Source organism: Bombus terrestris, chromosome 13 (genome assembly GCF_910591885.1).
Source record: "Bombus terrestris chromosome 13, iyBomTerr1.2, whole genome shotgun sequence".
NCBI classification, from domain to species: Eukaryota; Metazoa; Arthropoda; class Insecta; order Hymenoptera; family Apidae; genus Bombus; species Bombus terrestris.
In genome coordinates, this window is record NC_063281.1 from 4,343,500 (window position 1) to 4,350,548 (window position 7,049).

General features: G+C 32.2%; 1 long non-coding RNA gene across 1 annotated transcript; it reads left to right on the plus strand.

The window, feature by feature from the left end:
• The first annotated feature begins 4,658 nt into the window (after positions 1-4,658).
• On the plus strand, positions 4,659-5,706 carry LOC125384635. The gene is made up of 2 exons (XR_007226198.1): positions 4,659-5,126; positions 5,589-5,706. It is a non-coding gene; the product is annotated as an uncharacterized LOC125384635 (long non-coding RNA).
• The last annotated feature ends 1,343 nt before the right edge of the window (positions 5,707-7,049 follow it).

The window sequence follows — 7,049 nt, forward strand, 5'->3', positions numbered from 1 at the left end:
TACAATCGTTTTACGAGAAAAGCCAGTCGAGCAAGAGTTAATTGCGATTTCATCCAGGCTCTCCTGGGGAATGGTCAATGATCAGCCTTATACGGATTTTATCGGGCATTCCAGTGGTTTCATGCCGACTTCGCAGTAATTTCCACCATTGAGATTTGTTCTAGAAGCTCCACGAATCGGGAACGTCTACGAGTTACGAGTATAGAGGGTCTCGCGGCTATTCCGCGCTGGTTCGACCACTTCATCGTAGTTTGCACGAACGTTTAAGTACTTCCTCTGAAAGATCAACTCAGAGTCTTGTTTCTTGGCTACTGGAAATCCTTCTGGCGGTAAAACATATCGCCCGTTTGCTGACGCGATCACGTTTAAATAATCTCACTTGCGAGAGGCGCAAGCTTTTAATTAAATCTGCTTTGAACACAATTCAAATTTCTTTTTATCTGTTTATCGGCCATTATCGATAATTAAATATGAATGCTAGGTATCGTCTTTAATTGATAGGGTTATCTCGCTATTAACACAGATTAAATTAGCAAATATCCACCTTTAGACGTTATGAAGAAGAAAATAGTTACTCCAGTCAGCGAAACACGAAGAGTTCTCACATATGAATTTCATCAAATTTAATCTGGTTCTTTGCATAAATCGCAGCCAAATATTATACAGAATGTATCCTACATGAGGTTGCGCCATTTCAAAAGTTTACGATAAATTTGTGAAAATTTGAGCAGGGATTACCATTCCTTTGATACTTTTCCGTACACATCAGCTTTAAAAAGAAAGCATTGGCTTAGAAAAAGAAATTACATATATTTTTTATTCGTTTTGAAATGAGAGACCATTCCTCTTTTTTTACGTATTCCTTTTCATAAGAATTACGAAATTAACGGCGAAGAAGAGAAACGTAAAAAAATGTCTTACTACGTTATTGAACTTGTATAACAATATTATAGATATTGGTCTTTTAATAGAGCATTGTTAGCAATTATTTTTTCAAAATATTTTATTAACCAATGTACATTTGTTATTATCTGTTCGCGTAAATTTAATTACATCAAAAACTTGTGCCATTTTATGAAGTCACGTTAAACGTAATACGAGTAAACGAAGGACATGTAATGCGTTTAATTAGAAATTAAATACGTTAAGGTTGTTGTTTTTCTGTAGTTACGTCAATGCTTTTTGTCGAAAGACACATATTGCACCATCATTTATGGAATGATAAAAAAATATGTTTATCGTATTATTTCTTTATTTTACATAAAAATAAATTTCACAGGAAAAAGATTATTTACGCTGATAAGACGCGATGGACTAGATACTTGCGATAAAAGAATACATCACTGACGCATTGATTAGCGTTAGATAGATAGGAAACGTCGTTTTTCTCACACTCCAATTAACCGAGTACAAAAGCTTTAAATTCGAATCAAATTTTGAGCAACTAAAAATTACATTAATCTAAATTAAGTGCATTAAGATACATAGTTAAATAAATACAAGTAGTTTCTTCTTTATAGCATGCTTTTGTACTTAATAAGAATTTTTAATTTGATGGATTTTATCTTATTGCTAGCTAATCAAATATTAATCAAATTTAAAAGATTTAAGGTTCATATTAATGTTCAAACGTTATAGTGTCGTAAACGTATGAGGTGCAAATACTCATGCTAACTGGTATTTTTCGAATACAGTGAACAATAGAATCTAAGCAGAGATATGCTTCGTACACTAAATACTGTAACAAATGCGTATATTTCGTATATTTTTGTGTATTACGTGATAATAATTATATAAATTCTGGCTATTTTCTCCCTTTTCAATTTTCGATCTCGTTTAAAATGACTAGCTACTACCTAGATTTAAAAATAAGAAAAAGCCATTAACGATAAGACAGATTTAAACGATTTCAAAAAGCATATCTGAGATCGTCTTAAAAGTGAATCTTAACGTCATTGATTTTATCCATATTAACGTTTGTCTTCTACAATGCAATGATGTAGTTGACATAGTGAACAGTTCAATGTGACTTCTGACATCATGACCTTAAGGTGACATTGGAAAAGACAGATGATGTTAAATCGGAACGATGTAAGGATAATGAATAATTTTATTAAATGTTTAAAACACTGTCTGTCTATCTACTGGAGGTACAAAAGATATGTGTCGCGAATGATGATCGTGAAAATTGATCTTGAAATTCATAGCCAAAATCTTGTTGTATCGCACAATATAGAACTGATCACGAGGAGCAAAGATCTCAAAGAATCATAGGTCGTGACTCAACTGTTCACTTAAAAAATGATATTAAAGTTCCATTGGATCCTGCAATCACATCGTTCACAGTATGTTTACATTTCACAGTCAGGCAGGAAATAATTTCATATTAACGAGGGAAAGGGAAATCCTGTCTTAATCTACGTTTTTAAATAACCCATCATAAACAAAATGAAGCAACTAATTCCATGATTTCACATTATTATAAAACTATTTATTGCATAAAATACCTTTCAAACAATAGTCCAATGTTGTCGAAGAAATCACGAAGATGCTATTAGCTTTTTGCTGGTGGACATACGAAGGTCAACTATGTTTTTTTTAAATAGAATCACATTTTTTCGTGCGTGGTCGATACATTTTGTCATTTCATACAGGAAAGGATTAACCTGCTCGTGCCAAGAAACGATTTAAGAAATGATGATTTAATAAATATCTCCCGTGATGGTGTTTTGGCATAAGCAACTAAATACTTTCCTATATGGAATAACGAGATGCATTGACTAGCGTGCAAAGAAATGTGATTTTATTTCTAAAAGAATCATAGTTGACCTTCGTAATAATATATCTCATCGTATTTCCATACGAAAAAAGAAACTAACATCAATTAATGCCTTCATTCGTTCAACTAATTTTTTAATAATTTGAAATAGTAAAATTAGGTTCTATTTTGGGTGTATCTCACGCGCTAACGAATAATTTTCTATTTCCTCACCAATACCACGTTATTTACTTTCTACCGGACTGTGAAATGTGGACATGTTGTAAATAATATCAATGCAAGAGCCAATGAAACATCATTTTTCAAGAGAACGAGTTCCATGTGATGCGATGCAAAAAAAATTCCATTTTGAATTTCAAGGTGTCCCTAGAATCACGCTATATTGGCTTATTTTTTATACTTTATTTATTTTATATACCGACACATACTATATACTCTGGCTCGCGAAAATATTCTAATACCATTTAAGAGGGAAAAACTTTTTTGAAATTGGACCAAATAACTTGAGTTTTGTTGAGAAGTTGAAAGAATTAATGTACTAAATGTAAGAAAATTGCGAAAAAATTGCAATTGAGTGGAATCGCGAAGAAAATAGCACAGTTTACCTTTTACAACTTCTCTTATCTGGCTCTGTAATAACAATTTAAAAAACTCGTTTTGTAGATTTATGTCAATTATATACGTATTGAAAATTTCGTCTTATAACACAAAATGAAATCGTATAGATTGATATTCTATAATAAATTCCGTGCATTGTTATATACACATATATATACATATATAAATATATGCTAATAACTAGTATATATATATACTCGTATTTATTTATTTATTATTATATCGACGACAAAACCCATTGGTAATCAAAAAAAGGAAAGACACGCGAGTAAGTGGTTAATAATTATAATAATTACTAGGAACCTAATAACTAAATCTAATTCTGATTAATACATAATTAACAAAAAATAAGTACCTGAAGTAGCCTAAATACTAAGGATTACCAACTGATAGAATAAGAATAAAAATAACGAGACATTCAAGATCTAAAGCGATACAAGGGATCGCAGGAGTTTAATTAAGCGAGACTATTGTAAAGAGATCAGTGGATGTATGTGTGCGCGATATTGGTATGTAGTATCGTACATATAGATCGAAGTAGGTACGTCACAAATATCCATGCACCGTATTCCACATCTAAGAAATGTACGTGGTAGTTGCAGTGAACAAGTTTGCGTAAATGTAGATGTATTTTTAAAAAAGAATCTTGGTTTCTTCGAAATATGTAAAACCGCGAACATATGAAGCAATAGAAATGTCAAGTTATGCACCACAACTGTATTGGAGCAAATATGACTAATTACGCACCTGTGACATCCTTTGTATTCGAGTGCTATAAATGCTTATAATTTATCGTAATGTTAATTTTGATGTTTATACATGTGTTTATTACACGTTTGCTGACACATTTCCTAAACTTCACCGCAAATGAATTGTTAATTAAAACAGAATTGTTAAATATGCTTTTGTAACAGTTCAGATAATGTTGATAAAGCTACGTTCAACAAGTTGTTCACAAATTGTACATATTTTTCATATAGTACATATATGCAAACTTTGCACATTTTAGGTGTATAAACATTCGCAGTCTATTTATAAGATATAACGAGTTTTGTGCCTTGTCATCTGTCATTTAATTACTCATTGAAAATATTGAATGGCTATAGAATGGTTATAGGATGGAACAATGTTTTCAACAATTCTGGAAAATACCACAGATCGTACCAAGAGAGTAACCAGATCAATAACAAGAGGTTATCTATAGGTTAGCCCTTTCGCTATGGGCAGCTTCTCCGCCGCGCCAAAACGGTGCACGGTGCGCGAGAGAGATCATCAGCGGCCGTTTTACGCCTCACTGCAAACCGAGTGCTCTGACGGTGTTTTTCGAAGAGAAAAACTTAAAAAAAAATTGTATGGTACTATTAACTTTCAATAATGGTATTGCGTGTGGTATTTTTTGAAACGGTGTTATACATAGACCAACATCGCAAATCTGGCACTGGCATCGCGATTCGTTCCATCAGTCGGCTATAATCGACAACACACTTCGGTTTTTTAATAATTTTTTGCGTGCGATAATGACGTTTCGTGTCAACCTTCATTGTGGAAAAAGGACAACGTATACACTGTCCTATTGTTACACCATTTTATTGTTAATAAAAGGCTTGAGAGGCATCTGACGCAGAGCGACTATAGCCGCGACTATGGTACGTCAGTGGCATCTTATGCAGAGCAATTGTAGTCGCCCGTAGTAGCGAAAGGATGGACAATTCGAGTATCTTCTTTGAAGGTAATTAGATAACAAATGACAGACATAAAACTCGTTAGGTACATTTCATAAATGGGAACAAATAAGATATTTGTATGAATTTTTTTCATTGTTTTCGGGTGAATAATTAATTCCTGAAGTGGGCTCCGTATATGTAGGTACTATGGGATATCCTGTCCATTATATGAAGTCAACATTGTTTATCTAAAACCATATCAATGATGTCTTAAAATTAAATACATAATTGGTCAAAGTATTTTCGATATTACTATTTCAATATTGTATTTTAATTTTGTATCGAGGTAGTGACGATATTCTTTTATATAGACTTCCTAACAAAGGAAATTTTGTCCATAGTTTGGCAACTAAACAGGCAAAGGATAACAAACTCGTTAAATAATATAACTGCTGCATAATGTTTGACAGTTAAAGATGTCAATTCTTTTATTGTGTATTAATTTTTAAAGATAAATGCCCTCATAGTTTCAGTAAAAAATGAAGTCGTCCTAGTCCTTTCTGGTTGGAAGTGGAAGGACAGAAGAATATTAGCAAGATTCAGATGTGGAAACGAGACCAAAGCAAGGGAATACTGGAAAGAAGAGGGAGAAAAGAGATGCAGACTATGTAAAAGGAAAGAAGACCTGAGACATGTAATAGAAGAATGTGAAATAACGGGGGGGCCAAAGGACATATAAAAGACACTAAATGAGACTGGAGAAGGTCTAACAGAATTAAAAGCAATAACAGAGAAGAGAAGGGTTGTTGCAATAGTTTTGTAGTCATTAATTTTTAGTTTTTAGTTTTTTTAGTTTTAGTTTTTAGAGATAGAATAATTAAGGGAGTGCAATATAATAGAGTGGATAAGAGGGGAGGTAGATATATAAGAAGCGAAATAGGTATAAGAGATGTAAAACCGAAAGTTCGTCCAAAGCCGAAAGGCACGGACTAAGCGATAATAAATAATATGCATATTTGTAAGCAAATTACATTCTGTCGAAAATAAGCAAATAATACACGTATGTTTGAGCGATAACGTTTTCTTGTTCGAAACAAATTTAAAAATTTTTTTAAGTATACTCAAATTTGGTTAATTATCTACTAAATATCGACGTGAGTAAACGATCAGGAGGATGTTATTTTAAACACGATATGTGAAAAATGTGGATTAAAATTGCTTCATTTAAGACTTTATTTTCAAGAAAGTAGAGTAGGTACATCTGAAGATATTCATTGATATATTGATGAAATTTTGAATTTATTTTGCTCGGAAACGGAGCGTTCTGTGAAACAATTTATTCTATATTTTCGACATAATTTCGCACGTAGAATAATCTCCTATTGATTATTTACTCGTGTTCAGTCCGGATTTAACGATATTCAAGTACACATGATGTTAAAGAACATGGCGTATATAGAAACATATAAAGAAGTTACAAGACTCATAGTAAGAAATTTTAATGGCAATTTTTTAAAATTGTTTCTTATTCGAGACGCTTGACACGATCAGTCGAGAAACATCGGTGATAAAGAGTCACGTAAAAGAAATTCGCACTAACGCTTGAAATAAAAAGCGATAGTTCTAGTCAGTTGTTCAGCAGTTGTTTGCAAGCGAAGAAATTATTTTATATGTTACGTTTCCTTGTGTACTTTTCTTACTTTTTGTAATATTCGAAAAATTTCGTAAACGTAAAGGTAAAACGACGAAGATGATCGAAGCAAGAAAACCGTTTTATTGCCCGTTGAAAAAATGGTACAATAGATCCCAAAGCAACTTTGTGAAACTGATTGAATTGTTACAATATTCCTAATACCATTAACACCTTCCGAGACATACGACACCATTAAAAATGAAGTAATAGAAAATTTTTATTATTACAACGAATAACTGAAATTTGCTAATTTTTTTTTTTGGAAATAATAAAAGATTAAAAATTGGAAAAATGA